This window comes from Homarus americanus, unplaced genomic scaffold (genome assembly GCF_018991925.1).
Source record: "Homarus americanus isolate GMGI-L3 unplaced genomic scaffold, GMGI_Hamer_2.0 scaffold7626, whole genome shotgun sequence".
NCBI classification, from domain to species: Eukaryota; Metazoa; Arthropoda; class Malacostraca; order Decapoda; family Nephropidae; genus Homarus; species Homarus americanus.
The window spans coordinates 18,761,647-18,777,965 of NW_024718273.1; the positions used below are offsets into that span (position 1 = coordinate 18,761,647).

Sequence of the window (16,319 nt, forward strand, 5' to 3'; positions counted from 1 at the left end):
CAGCAAACAGCAAACCTTGCAAACCCAGCAAACCCAGCAAACCCAGCAAACCCAGCAAACCAGCAAGCCCAACTAAGCACCAACCAAGCAGCCAGCTTCAGGCAAACACCAACCAAACCCAGCAAGCCCAACTAAGCACCAGCCCAGCTTGTTGATAGGCAAACACCAGCAAGCACCAGCAAACACCTGTAAACAACTAAACACCAACCAAGCAGCAAACCAGGCAAGCACCAACCAAACTTCCAGCAAGCTTCAGCAAACAGCAAGCCCAACCAAAGCCCAGCAAACACCAGCAAACCTTTATTGTGACCCAACCCTAACCCAGCAAACCCAACTACTAAAGGTGTTCACAAAATGGTAGAAATTCTCTCCTTATCTCCCATATGGTAACATTTCCGAGAGGATATTTTGACGCCATAGAGAAAGAATCTTATCATCTTATCTGTTTTTAACTTCACGCGAGAAAAAAATTCTTTGAAGGATAAACGGTTGTTGAAAGATTAAGTAAAAAAAAAAAAAAATGTTAGTCTTGAATTTTAATGCTTGTCATATACAGAGCGTCCCCCCCCCCCTCCTCCTCCTCTACCTGCCTCCTCTTCTCTTCCTCTTCTCTCTTCTCCCGTACCCTCATCTTTCCTCTCCTCCTCCTCCTTCCTCTTCTCGCCATGCCTCCTAGTTCCTCATTTCTTCCCCTCTTCCCCTACCTCCTCTTCCTCCTCTTCCCTCTTCTTCTCCCTCCTCCCCTTTTGTTACTCCTCTGCCCTCTTCTCCCTTACTTCTTCCTTCTTCTTCCCTCCTCCCTCCCCTTTTCTTTCTCCTCTGCCCCTCTTCTCCCCTTACCCTTCTCTTCCTTCTTCTTTCCCCTCCTCTTGTCCCTCTCTTCTTCCTCTCCCCTATTCCCTCTCCTCCCCACCGTCGTCTTACCTGGCCTCTCTCTCTCTCTCTCTCTCTCTCTCTCTCTCTCTCTCTCTCTCTCTCTCTCTCTCTCTCTCTCTCTCTCTCTCTCTCTCCTCTCCTTAACAGCAATTTCCCCGCTCGCGTTGGGTTCTTTTGAAAACTTTGTACAAGAACTCATAAGACCTTACCTCTTAATGAGGTCTCTGGTGCCTTAGGGTAAACTTGGGGAGTAGGGCTCTCCTAATTTGGGTGCAAATTCAAACCGAGAGCGCAAAAATACAAATTAGGTGCGTAGAATTCCAGAGCTGCGTGCGTGGAATTCAAAATGGAACGTAGAATTCAAACTGTGTGTGGAATACAAATTAGGTGCATCGAATCCAGAAACTGGAAATATAATGACAACTATGGTATGTATGTTCCGAATTTGAGGGAAATGTTAGGAATTTCCCTGTTGTGGGAAAATTTTCTATCCGTCAGAGGAAAAATTACGAATGACTAGTAAAAAAAAAAAAAGGTGGGTAGTGACCCGGGAGAAAATGAACTAGAAACTAGAACGACGGAAAAAGTCGTTTACATACTAGGGAAAAATCTATTAAATTGTTCACCACTCCAGGGAGGGAAGGAGGAGGGAGAAAAAGGAAGGTGAGGAGGAAGAAGAAGTGGGAAGGAGGAGGGAAAAGTGAGGGGGAAAGAAACAGGAAAGTCATCACATTCTTCGCAAATGCAGTGCATCTGAGAAGTACATATGGCCGGAATACAACACTAACCCGCCGCTCAGTAAGGCCCACTCCAGCCCCTCCATCTACCCCTCCTGAAATCGGGGACGTTCGGCAGCACAAAATCTGAAGGGGTGGGGAACGATTACTCTGAGAAGATGATGAGTGGCTGGACCTGAAAAGAAAATCTGGGGTGTTTGTGAGGAAAATCTGAGAGTGTTTGTGAAGAAAATCTAGGGGTGTTTGTAGGAAAATCTGGGGGTGTTTTGTAGAAGAAAATCTGAGCGTGTATGTGAGAAGAAAATCTGGGGTGTTTGTAGAGAGAAAAAAATCTAGGGGTGTTTGTGAAGAAAAAAAATCTGGGGGTGTTTGTAGAAAAAATCTCTGGGTGTGTTTGTGAAGAAAATATCTGGAATTGTTGTTTGTATGAGAAGAAAATCTGAAGTGTTTGTGAAAGAAAAATCTGGGGGCATTTTGGCAGAGAAAATCTGGGGGTGTTTGTGAAGAAAATCTGGGGTGCTTATGAAGAAAAATCTTTAGGAAGGATTAATCTGATGGTGATACGTGGATATCTCAATGAAATCTGGACCTCTTAAGACTTGTCCATAAAATCTGAGATGCTAGGTGAATACTCATTGCGTAGAGCTCAAGAAAAATCAGCCCAGATTCAATTAAGAAAATAATCAACTAATCTGGAGTTTGAAGTCTGATGAAGGAAACTATTGTAAATCCTGATATATTTTTTTTATTTTATTTTTATTTAATATTTGGTTTTTTATTCCACTTGGTATTAACTTATTTCTCCTCTCTCTCTCTACCTCTCTCTCTCTCTCTCTCTCTCTCTCTCTCTCTCAGCGACAAAATCCCGTGATTACAGCGAAATTGAATGGTCAATTTTCTCCGACGTACACACACACACACACACACACACACACACACACACACACACCGTTATATAAAACACTTAAACGACTCTTAATATTTTTCATTCTATTTTTCTCTGATCACAAAAAACATATCAATGTCATCTTATTTTACACCATCATACACAGTTGTTTACACCATCATACACAGTTATTTTACATCATACACAGTTGTTTACACACCATCATACACAGTTGTTTTACCATCATACACAGTTGTTTACCATCATGCAGTTATTTACACCACCGCCTGGTCTTAAACGGGTGATATTAACAGTTAACAGGTACAACATTAACGGTAAACGGGTGATATTAACAGTTAACAGGTACAACATTAACGGTAAACGGGTGATAATAACAGTTAACAGGTGTGACATTAACGGTAAACGGGTGATATTAACAGTTAACAGATACAACATTAAAGGTAAACGGGTGATATTAACAGTTGACAGGTGTGACAACAGTGGTTTAATAACAACGTTAACTTACTACCGCCTGACGACCCCCTGTGATAAAAACTAACTGGACGACCTCCTGACGACCAGTGTTGACGAGAACGATGGTGAGCATGTACGACCCCACCCCCCCTACCCCCAGGGAGAGGTGAGGGAGGTGAGGGGGGTGAGGGGGGGGAAGAGTAAGGGATTGACAAGTGAAAAGTGTGGCATTAAAGTTGTCATGCTCTCCCTCTACTCTCTCTAAACTCCCTTCACTCTCCCTAAACTCTCCCTAAACTCCCTAAATTCCCTAACTCTCCCTACACTCCCCCTAAACTCCCTCTCACTCTCCCTAAACTCCCTTCACTCTCCCTAAACTCTCCCTAAACTCCCTAAATTCCCTCACTCTCCCTACACTCCCCCTAAACTCCCTCTCACTCTTTCCCTAAACTCCCTCTCACTCTCCCTCACACTCCGTATACCCTTTCTCTGGGGTGTCTCTCAGGGGAGTAAGGGAGATGTCTTTGGGTCTCACTCAGGGGGAAACAGAGGTCTCTTTCAGGGGGGGAATTCTCTCAGGGGGTCAGGGATCTCTTGGGTGGTATGGGGATATTTCCAGGGGTCTCAGGGGTCAGATCTCTTGGGTGTATGGGATATTTCAGGGGGTCTCAGGGGTCAGGATCTCTTTGGGTGGTATGGGGGCATTTCAGGGGTCAGGATCTCTTAGGTGGTATGATATTTCCAGGGCCCCTCAGGGGTCAGGATCTCTTGCAGGTATGGGGATATTTCGGGGCCCCTCAGAGGGTCAGGACTTTGGTGGTATGGGACATTTCAGGGGTCTCAGGGGATCTCTGCAGTATGGGATATTTCAGGGGTCTCTCACTGGGTCAGGGATCTCTTGGGTGGCAGGCATTTTAGGCCTCAGGCCAGGATCTTTAGGTGGTATGGGGATATTTCACGGGCCCCAGGGGTCAGGATCTTAGGTGGCGGGGGATACTTCAGGGCTCCCCAGGTGATCCGAGCCTACTCATCAAACCCTCAAAAAAATTTGAAACCCAAAAAGTAAATAAAATACACAACAAATTCACCAAAAAATCTAAAAAAAAAAAATACACACAATAAAAACCAGATAAAGACGTAAAATGAATTTTTTTGTGTCGGTGGCCATTAGATAGAGTGGGGGAGGGAGGAAGTGATGGTGGGAGGCAGGGGAGAGAAGGTGGGAAGGCAGGGAGAAAGGAGGCAGGGGAGAGAGGGTGAAAGGCAGGGAGAAAGGGAGGGCAGGGAGAGAGGGTGGGAAGTGGTACAAAGGGAGGCAGGGGAGAGGGGGAGGGAGGAGAGAGAGAGAGAGGAAGCAGGGAGAAAGGAAGTAAGGAGAGGGTGGAAGGGAGGGAGATAGGGTGAGAAAGACAGGAGAAAGGAGGCAGGGAGAAAGGCAGGGAGAGAGAGATAGAGAGAGAGGGAGGGCGTCGACTTAGGGTCCAACAGCCAGACTGACAAGTACACAGACTGATAGCTAAACAGACAGACAGACAGACAGACATACAGACATAAGCTGGGGCGGGGAGGCAACAGGTGAAGTTGGTCTTCGGGAGGGGGAGGAGGGGGTGAGGGCGGTGAGGTGAGGTAGAGGTCTCTCATCACCAATCAATAACAAGCCGCAGGTGCACAGAGGTAGAAGCTGGGGGACGCATGCGGCAGTAGCAATAACGCACCTGCTGCATCACCAACACCTGTATCATCACCAACACCTGTATTATCACCAACACCTGTATTATCACCAACACCTGTTTCATCACCAACACCTGTATTATCACCAACACCTGTATTATCACCAACACCTGTTTCATCACCAACACCTGTATTATCACCAACACCTGTTTCATCACCAACACCTGTATCATCACCAAACACCTGTATCATCACCAACACCTGTACATCACCAACACTCCAGACCATCACCAACACCTGTATCACGCCCAACACCTGTATCATCACCAACACCTGCATCATCACCTCAACACCTGCATCATCACCAACACCCGTTTCATCACCAACAACACCTGTATTATCACCAACACTCCGTTTCCATCACCAACACCTCGTATCATCACCAACACCTGCATCATCACCAACACCTGTATCATCACCAACACTCTGTGATCATCACCAACACCTTGCATTATCACCAATACCTGTTTCATCACCAACACCTGCATCACCAACACCTGCTCTTGCATCACCACCACCTGTATTACCACCAACACCTGTGTCACGACTATCACCTGCATCACCAACACCTGCATCACCAACACCTGCTCCCATCACCAACACCTTGCATCACCTCAACACCTGTTCTACATCACCAACACCTGTATTTCATCACCAACACCTGTCACCACCATCACCTGTAATTATCACCAACACTGTATCACCCATCAACACCTGCATCACCACTCATCACCTGTATCACCAACACCTGTACATCACCAACACCTGTATCACAACACCTGTATCAATAACACCTGTTTCATCACCAACACCTGTATCACCAACACCTGTATTATCACCAACACCTGTATTATCACCCAGTACCACACACTACCGCGCTGCTCACACCAACACCAGCACCACCCCGCAACCAACCATCACCACCACCACCACCACACCATCACCACCACCACCATCACCACCACCACCACCATCACCACCTGCACCACCACCATCACCACCACCACCACCATCACCACCACACCATCACCAACACCTGTATCATCACCTCCAGTACCACCGCCATTACTACCGCGCTGCTCACACTAACACCAGTACCACTACCACCATGCTATCACCACCACCACCACCACCACCACTATCACCACCACCACCACCATACTATCACCAACAACAACAACTCATTATTTCCTCCAACATCATAAATATTCGTTGGTGCTTTATAAACTTTTTTAATTATATCTTGTTAAAGGTCGTCACATAAAACAAGGTATTTCTCTCGTCTTAAAATCCGCGTCGTTAATTAACTCAGTGGTGCCCCTTGGTCGAGTGGCTACAGTGCTCGCCTACTGTTCCATGTTCGATTCCAGGGCGCTCCCAGTTCACCCAGCTGTAAATGGGGACCTGAGTTTGCCTCCTTGTGTACTGGAGGCTTGTGTACAGTGTGCTGCATCCACACTGTCCCTAACGGGCAGTCCTGCCTCTGGGACGGGACCCACTTTTTTTAATTAATTAACTCTATACCAACGCCATCTGTTGATTAGTTTTAGAATCTCATCCTCAGCTCCATCTGTTGATGAGTTGCAGAAGCTCATCCTCACTACCATCTGTTTATTGTTTCCAAACGGTCAACCTCAGTATAAATCTGTTTATCAGTAATAAGATTCAGATTCAGATTTGCCCCCGAGGGGGCTAGTTTATTGGGCACCCCCTTACATCCTGTGCAAGGTGAAGCGCAGAAGCGTTTACAGCGCCCAACAGGGAAGTATGAAAAGTTCATACTTGCCTTTATGACTCGTACATTAAGGGCGTAAAAGCCTGAAGGGTCATAGGTTCTGTCAAGTTACATAAAGTGAGAGAATGATGAGAGTGTGGGGGGAAAGTTCCCGGTACATTTTATCTGTTTATGGCAAAGAGTGGCAGGTCCCTAATAATGTCAAATGCCAGGCCTGTGACAAGGAGGAGGGATATCTGGTCTGGGAGGGAAGAGGTGTTGGTAACGGCTGGGGACCTGTAGGAGGAGGTCATAGGGCAAGTGAGGATGTAGTGAGAGAGGGTGTGAGAGTCGGGTTGGCCACAAAGTTTACAAACAGTGCGGTGAGGCTCAGGGTTGCCAATGTACTCCCATAGGTACCTGTGCCCTAGGCGCAGTCTCATGTATATAAGCTGTTGAGATCGAGTCAGGGATTGATATTCTTTGTAGTGGCGGTTGTCGTCACCGGTTACAGCGTCATAGTGGCATAGTGTGACGCTACCCCGTTGTTTCAGGTTATCAGTAATAAGTAGACAGACAAAAGAGCCTTTTTTACACGAAGCCTCACCCCTCCCCCCACACCATTAATATAACCAACATTATATAATATATATTTTACCTTTACTGTTAATCTTTCACTGCCGTTGGCTCCCTAACGACCCATAAAAACCCTCTTTGATGAATATAATATTAACTGCTGCCTGAGCCATAAAACAAAGAGTTAAAGAGACTCCGCCTCTCACTGTTCCAATGTTTGTTCCTTTCATAACACTCATGAAACTGATTTTTTCTATAAAATAATTATCATGAAATCAACTCTGTTACAGATGATTTTTATCCCTTATAAAGTACGTAGAGAAACTTGACATATCTGGGAGCAAGTACAAAATGACTACAAACACTACACCGATTATAAACAAAATCACTAATAAACTACGTCCCGTTTTAATAGCCACTGAACGTTTGTACCTTGACGAGACCGATCTTACTATGTCTAATATAATTCAGTCGATCTTTTGCACATCACTTTAAGCACAGAAGCCGCGGCCTATTTGCTGCAGTTTTAAATGAAAGTTATCTTTTGTGCTCTGCCGCCGGAAAAACGTTTTAGTGAAAATTCCGAAGAAAATAAACCATTCTTAAGGAGAGTGAAGATAAAGTTCAAAGTTACCGTAAGTAAACAGCTTTGCACTTAACAGTATGATCTTCTTAAGAGCAAAAAGCCTCGGGAAGTTTATCCTCACGCTGACGTCACCATAAACAAACTAGGAATTGAGCGGCAATTACCAAAAGGACCCGAAATACTACTTCGTCAACGTCAGGCAGAGAATTGTTTTCTGTTCTTTTACATTGGTGTCGTTCCTGCGCTATGAGCAGCTTAGACAAACGATATAATTGTTTTACGAGTCAGCCATATAAATTTGTCCTTCCAGAAATACGTGCAGTACAATATTAAGCAGTCACTCAAAAAAATTCCTTTACATGGAAGGGGTCCGATGAATTTCAGAATGAACACTGCGTCTCCTGTTGTCTCGGTAGGGTTGTCAAAATCCTTCGTCCGTTGTGTCATATTTTTTCAACACAATTTTGTAAAGATAGTTATTTTTTAGAGTGTTTTACGGTAGTGGACAAAAATAAGGGAGGAGGGAAATTTCTGTGTAGGGGTGTACGTGGAAACTTGGCACGTCACATAGGGGTGGCGGTGAAAAATGAATGTTTCTTTTTTCACGCCACAAAATGGTAATTAAAATTTTTGGTCAGAAATTACCTTTCATGTATGTTGTTGGTGCTTCTGCCTTATAATTAAAAAAATATAAAAAATGGGATATGAAGAGAAAAATCGTACTTTCCACCGTCACCAAAGTCTCAACGCACCTCCCTACCCCTCCCCCACACGCACCTCCCTACCCCTCCCCCACACGCACCTCCCTACCCCTCCCCTACACGCACCTCCCTACCCTCCCTACACACACCTCCCCTACCTCCCCCACACACACACCTACCCCTACACACACACATCTCTCCCCTACCTCCCCCACACACACATCTCCTACCCTCCCCCCACACACACCTCCCTACCCTCCCCACACACACACCCCCTACCCCCCACACACACATCCCTCCCACCCCTCTCCCCACACGCACCCTCCCCACCTCTCCCACACGCACCTCCCCACCCCCCACACACACCTCCCCTACCCCTCCCCACACACACACCTCCCCTGCCCTCCCCACACACACACCCTCCACCCTCCCTACACACACCTCCTCCCCACCTCCTCCCCACACGCACCTCCCTACCCTCCTCCCACACGCACCTCCCCTACCCTCCCTACACACACACACCTCCCCACCCCCTCCCCACACACACACCCTCCCCCACCCTCCCCCACACACACCCTCCCACCCCCTCCCCACACACACACCTCCCCATCTCCTCCCACACGCACCTCCCCACCCTCCCCACACACCCTCCCCCACCCTCCCCACACACACCCTCCCCACCCCCTCCCCCCACACACACCCTCCCACCCTCCCCACACACATTTCCCCACCATCCCCACACACACACCTCCCTACCCTCCCCACACACACCTCCCTACCCTCCCCCCACACACACACACCTCCCCTACCATCCCCCTACACGCACCCTCCTCCCCCACCATCCCCTACACGCACCTCCCCACCCCTCCCCAAGGCACACCCTCCCCTACCCTCCCCACACACACCCCCACCCTCCCCACACACATTTCCCCCTACCCCCACACACACACACACCTCCCCACCCTCCCCCCCCACACACACCTCCCTACCCTCCCCACACACCTCCCCTACCTCCCCACACGCACCTCCCTACCCCTCCCCCACACGCACCTCCCTACCCCTCCCCCACACGCACCTCCCTACCGCTCCCCTACACGCACCTCCCTACCCTCTGCCGAATTCATAAACTGTATATTGATTTGTTATTTCCATCAAACCGTTTTTACAGGTATAAATCCGGATTCTGTTTGTTTTTACTCAAGCTGGAAAACGAACTTACTGGGTCAACTTCTATCTCTACTGTACATCTGTTAACTATAGTATATGACGTCGACAGAGACAGGTCACTCTCTCTTCCAAGGTCAATGCTGAAGGTTAGGTCAGGTCAGGTTAGGTTAGGTTAGATTTGTAAATAGACGTGATAAGCTATTGTTGCCTGTGTTTTATTTGTTTGTAATTGGGTAGACAGCTGGACAGATGTAGACAGATAGCCTTAGGAAAACAAATAACAGTAGACAGTCGTTTAGAAACATCCTTATATGAAGATAGACAGACGTGTATGTGCAGTAGACAGCTAGATGGAGTGAGACAGCAAAAGACAATAGCCAGAAGAGAAGCAAAGTTGCAGATAGACGGAGAGAGAGAGAGAGAACAGCAGGTGAGAGAGGCTGCTGGGGGTTACAAACAGCCCGCATGACACTGCCAACTGGAAAGGTGAGAGCGTCTCAATCCCCGCGCGACTCTTTACGATTCCCTGAGCGCTGGCTACGGCTTCGTGACACCCCGACTGATTTTGTTAGTGTTATTAATGTTTTCTATCTTGTCCATACTTTATTTTTTCATTTTTTTTCTCGCTATTTAACCACATCTACTTGCAGAGGATTAATTATTATTGAAAACGATTCATCTTTAACACCACCTTATCGTGAATGGAGACTAATTTAACTTTTGCGGTTTTGGACTGAAAATAAGACAATAAGTGTTAAGTGAATGTACAGTATATAGTTAAGTGTAAATCTGGGAAATTTATCGTACCAACATTTGAGATAACGATTAGACGCGGTTTTCTTTTGCGAAAATTTCAAATCACAGACAACAGATGGTTCCCAATAACGCGTTTAATACAGTTCCCTTGTTTTAGTCTAATTAACTCAATCAAACTCACAAAACCTGTTAACCTACCCCCAAATATTAATAAAGAACCTCTGGATTTCTGAATTCGGCTTACGAAGGTTTGCTTAGTCTTAAAATTCATAGCTAAACATCTAATGGCATTTTACACCTCAGTTTAACACATAATACACTATATTTTGTACACTGACTGAGGGAGAGAGAAGGAAAAAAAAAAGTGTTGATAATTATTGTATCTGATTGCGATGTTTGTATATTAATGTTAGTTTACTGTTTTATGGAGTTGTTTTAAAGTAAATTTTCAGTTTGGACTGTTTATGCACTTGTTGACTGGCGGGTTTTTTATTATTTATTATTCTCTAGCGAGTATGTCGGCCATGGGCTTCAGCGTTGAGTTTCTAGTCGCTCGGAAATACGTCTTTAAGAGTATCATCCATCTTATCCAATCCTAAAGAAAATAATATTTATCCTGTAGTTGTACAGAGATACATTTATTATGATAATATGTTCAGTATTTATAGAGATGTTTAAAATATAATGACGTTGCGACTCCTTTGGTATAATAACGAATAAGAGCCATGGTCGCGCCCACAGTTCCGACAACGGGAGACCACCAGTTGGGCCGCCAGTAGCAGTCGATTCTTATTACCATATACCCTTATTTGCCTTCTGACCCGTATTATAACAATGCAACAGTAGTTATTATCACAAAAAATATTAGCACTACTTATATAAAGCGTCGTTTGAAATTTCACCCCCAAAAAAGTTGTTTCTGAAATAAATATAAAATAATTTCTAGTTTTTGATGTAGACACACAGATGACGTCAGCTGGAAAAGTTATGACCTGGTGTATAGATTTATATAAACTCACCGAGATCACAAAAGTGTATTTACCAACTTGTTAAAAGCGTCATAGAAAATCGTTTATTTATCAAGATAATTTTACTTGTGTTTGTGAATATAAGCGTGAGAGAATTAGAGAAGGAAGTGTGAAAGAGAGAGAGAGAGAGAGAGAGGGAGAGAGAGAGAGAGAGAGAGAGAGAGAGAGTTAATTGAGCCGTAGTTTATATAATCGCTCTAATTACTATACAACCTTCCTGCTAGAGTGTGTTATGTTTGTTACGTCACCACCTACTTGTTTGTTACGTTAGATATTATAATTACACAGTGAACTAGTTTTACAAAATGACAATGCAAGAGTTAGCTGGGAGGAATAAACCCGTGTGTGCGCCTTTCTGTACACACTTTATTTAGATGGTACGACTCAGTAATATTTCATTTACGCACATATACGCACATCTTGCAGCCACGACCATGTGTGTACGCCAACACGTTTCGCATATCACTGCACACCTGTTATACGCGTTTACGCACATACAAAAGTTCCTACAGTCACGACCAATGTATTACACACCAATTTATACGCACATCCCTCTACATCCACTACGCAATGAAGCACATCCTCTATACCCACTACGCATTGAAGCACATCCTCTACACCTACTACACATTGAAGACATCCCTCTACATCCACTACGCAATGAAGCACATCCCTCTACACCCACTACGCATTGAAGCACATCCTCTCACCTACTACACATTGAAGCACATCCCTCCACACCCACTACGCATTGAAGCACATCCTCCACACCTACTACACATTGAAGCACATCCATGTACACCCACTACGCATTAGCACATCCATGTACACCCACTACGCATTGAAGCACATCCTCCACACCCACTACGCATTGAAGCACATCCCTCCACACCCTACACATTGAAGCACATCCTCCACACTTACTACACATTGAAGCACATCCCTACACCCACTACGCATTGAGCACATCCCTCCACACCTACTACACATTGAGCACATCCCTCCACACCTACTACACATTGAAGCACATCCTCCACACTTACTACACATTGAAGCACATCCCTCTACACCCACTACGCATTGAAGCACATCCTCCACACCTACTAACATTGAAGCACATCCCTCCACACCCACTACGCATTGAAGCACATCCCCTACACCAACTACACATAGCACATCCCTCCTCCACACCCACTACAGCATTACACATCCCTCTACACCCACTACACATTGAAGCACATCCCCACACCAACTACATATAGCACATCCTCCACACCCACTACACATTGAAGCACATCCCCTACACCGACTACACATATAGCACATCCCTCTACACCTACTACACATAAAGCACATCCTCTACACCCACTACGCATTGAAGCACATCCCTCTACACCGACTACACATATAGCACATCCCTCTACACCTACTACATTGAAGCACATCCCTCCACACCCACTACACATTGAAGCACATCCCTCTACACCAACTACGCATTGAAGCACATCCTCTACACCTATTACACATTGAAGCACATCCTCACACCCACTACGCATTGAAGCACATCCCTACACCCACTACACATTGAAGCACATCCTCTACACCAACTACACATAAAGCACATCCCTCTACACCCACTATGCATTGAAGCACATCCCTACACCAACTACACATAGACACATCCCTCCACACCCACTACACATAGCACATCCTCCTACACCCACTACGCATTGCACATCCTCCACACCCACTACGCATTGAAGCACATCCCCACACCACTACGTATTGAAGTGCATACACAGATCCTTAAGCCACGACACATGTACAAACACCTACACACCAGCGTATACCAACACATCTTCAAGTGGGTCTTGAACGTAAACACAGCTTAAAAGATCTGTTTATGAAGGCAATATTACACCAAAACAGCTGTCAACTGCACACTGAGGCGATAGGAGAGGAGGGCAGGGGGAAAAGGAGGTGGCAGGAGGAAAGGAGGTGGCAGGAGGAAGAGGAGGCAGGGGGGAGGGAGGGCAGGGGGGGAGGAGGCGGCAGGAGGAAAGGAGGTGGCAGAGGAAGAGGGAGGTGCAGGAGGAAGAGGGAGGCAGGGGAGGGGAGGTGGGAGGGGAGAGTGGCAGGGGGAGGGGAGGTGGCAGGGGGGAGAGGAGGGGTGGCAGGGGAGGAGGTGGCAGGGAGGAGGAGGCAGGGGGGGAGAGGAGGTGGGCAGGGGGAGGAGGAGGCAGGGGGGAGAGGAGGGGAGAGGAGGTGGCAGGAGGAAAGGAGGTGGGCAGGGGGGGAGAGGTGGCAGGGGAGAGGAGGTGGCAGGGAGGAGGAGGCAGGGGAGGAGGGAGGCAAGGGGAGGAGAGGTGAGGGGAGGAGGTGGCAGGGGGAGAGGAGGTGGCAGGGGGGAGGAGAGGAGGTGGCAGGGGAGGAGGTGGCAGGGGAGAGGAGGTGGCAGGGGGAGGAGGAGGCAGGGGGAGGAGGAGGCAGGGAGAGGAGGCAGGGGGGAGTGGCAGGGGAGAGGTGGGCAGGGAGAGAGAGGAGGTGGGCAGGAGGAAGAGGGAGGCAGGGGGAGAGGAGGCAGGGAGAGGGAGTGGCAGGGGAGGAGGAGGCAGGGGGAGAAGAGGCAGGGGGAGAGGAGGTGGCAGGGGAGAGGAGGCAGGGGGAGAGGAGGGGTGGCAGGGGGAGGGATGTGGTGGGAGGAGAGGCAGGGGAGAGGAGGTGGCAGGGGGAGGAGGTGGCAGGGGGGGAGAGGAGAGGCAGGGGGAGAGGAGGTGGCAGGGGGAGGAGGGAGGCAGGGGGGAGAAGAGGCAGGGGCGAGGAGGTGGCAGGGGGGAGGAGGTGGCAGGGGAGGGAGGGGCAGGGGAGAGGAGGTGGCAGGGGGGAGAGGGAGGCAGGGGAGGAGGGAGGTGGCAGGGGAGGAGGAGAGGCGGCAGGGGGAGGAGGAGGCAGGGGGAGGAGGAGGGGAAGAGAGTGGCAGGGGGAGGAGGTGGAGGGGGAGGAGGAGGCAAGGAGGAGGAGGCAGGGGGCGAGGAGGTGGCAGGGGGAGAGGAGGTGGCAGGGGGAGAGGAGGTGGCAGGGGGGAGGAGGTGGCAGGGGAGGAGGAGGCAGGGGGAGAGGAGGCAGGGGGGGAGAGGAGGTAGGAGAGGAGGTGGCAGGGGGGAGAAGAGGTGGTGGGGGGGAGGTGGCAGGGGAGGAGGAGGCAGGGGGAGAGGAGGCAGGAGGAAGAGGGGGGTGGAGGAGGGAAGAGGAGGTGGGCAGGGGGAGGAGGAGGCAGGGGGAGAAGAGGCAGGGGAGAGGAGGTGGGCAGGGGGGAGGTGGCAGGGGAGGCAGGAGGCAGGGGAGAGGAGTGGAGGGGGAGGAGGTGGCAGGGGAGGAGGTGGCAGGGGAGGAGGAGGCAGGGGAGAGGGAGGTGGCAGGGGAGGAGGTGGGCAGGGGGGAGGAGGTGGCAGGGGGAGAGGAGGCAGGGGAGAGGAGGTGGCAGGGGAGGAGGTAGGGGAGGAGGTGGCAGGTAGGGGGAGAGGAGGGCAGGAGGAAGAGGAGGCAGAGGAGGGAGGGAGGAGGTGGCAGGGGGGAGGAGGTGGCAGGGGAGAGGAGGTGGCAGGGGGAGAGGAGGTGGCAGGGGGAGAGGAGGTGGCAGGGGGAGGAGGAGGCAGGGGGAGGAGGAGGCAGGGGGGAGAGGGACAGCCAATCTTTATATATTTTAGCCTTGGTTATTTCACTCTCAGATCAACCACCCTAATGCGAACCTAACCTAACCGAACCTTTGATCGTGTGGCCGCCATTATACCACGAGCGAACACAATGGTGGCGTTCGTGTGTGAAGATAATTAATGAGCTTTTAGCAGAGTTCTTACTTCACGTGTGTGTGTGTGTGTGTGTGTGTGTGTGTGTGTGTGTGTGTGTGTGTGTGTGTGTGTGTGTGTGTGTGTGTGTGTGTGGCTATTTATAACGACAAATTACATCTCACGTGCCGTATTAATTTATATTTTATTCTCAAGTAAATTATATGTTACACGGGTCTGGGACAACTGCCCGCCATAGGGAAAGGAATGAGTTTACCAATAACTGGCATTAAACACGAAACTAAGAGAGGAGAAAATAACACCTAAAATGAATGCTTTATTTTCTTGGTTTATTTATTATGTGTAATAGTAATTATATGAGGTGTGATCCAGAAGTTCCCGGACTGGCTTCATAAACTCTTTCTCTTAGCAGATGTCGACACGAATCATCAGCATTTACTCACCTTGGGTATAAGTTTTTAACTGTGTTGATTTGGCGGGAATCTGTGGCGCCAACTGGCCGTAGTGCAGCTTTGTGTGTGTGTGTGTGTGTGTGTGTGTGTGTGTGTGTGTGTGTGTGTGTGCTGGCCCGTGACTTCTAAGTCGAGTGACTCAGTCCTAGTCGCCACTCAACCCTCAACAAGGAGGGAGGTATCGAGGAACTCTGCGCCATCAGATTTTGCTTCAGACTCGGAAAAATGGTGCAAAAACCCATTAAGTGGTCAAGGAAGCTTACAAATATGAAGCAATGTCCAGGGCTTCAGGTTTTTAGGTGGCACAAAGAGCTTCAAAGAAGGTTGCACCTCCTTTGAAAATGAGGATTGTTCTGGGCGGCCTTCCACTGAGAGAAATGATGAAAATGCCCAGAAAAATGACCAGCTTGTCCATGAAGATCATAGAGTGACCATCCACGAGTTGCCGAGCGATTGACCTCTCATATGGAAATGTTAACCGGATTCTGATGACCGGCAATTGGCTACTTCACCAGAACAACGCACCTGCGCACACTGTCCTCTCTGTGATGATTTTCTGGTGAAGCACAGCATCCCAGTGCCCCCCACTCTCCAGATCTGGCCCCCTCTGACTTCTGGTTATTTCCGAATTTCAAGTTGAACCTCAAGGGGAAGAAGATCGCGGACAGAATGGAGGTCCAGGACACATCGCAGAAGGTGTTCTCCAGCCTCACCATCGAGGACTTCCACAAGTGGGAGGAAGGGATTGAGGCTCTGGAGAATATCTTAAGGGTGGCTAGAGTTTCACTGTTCTGTAATATTGTGAAAAATAAAGGTTATATGAAGCCAG

General features: G+C 48.5%; 1 protein-coding gene across 1 annotated transcript in view; it reads left to right on the forward strand.

The window, feature by feature from the left end:
- Positions 1-16,319, forward strand: part of LOC121859606 — a 57,676-nt gene that overhangs the window by 14,169 nt on the left and 27,188 nt on the right. The window lies entirely within an intron of this gene.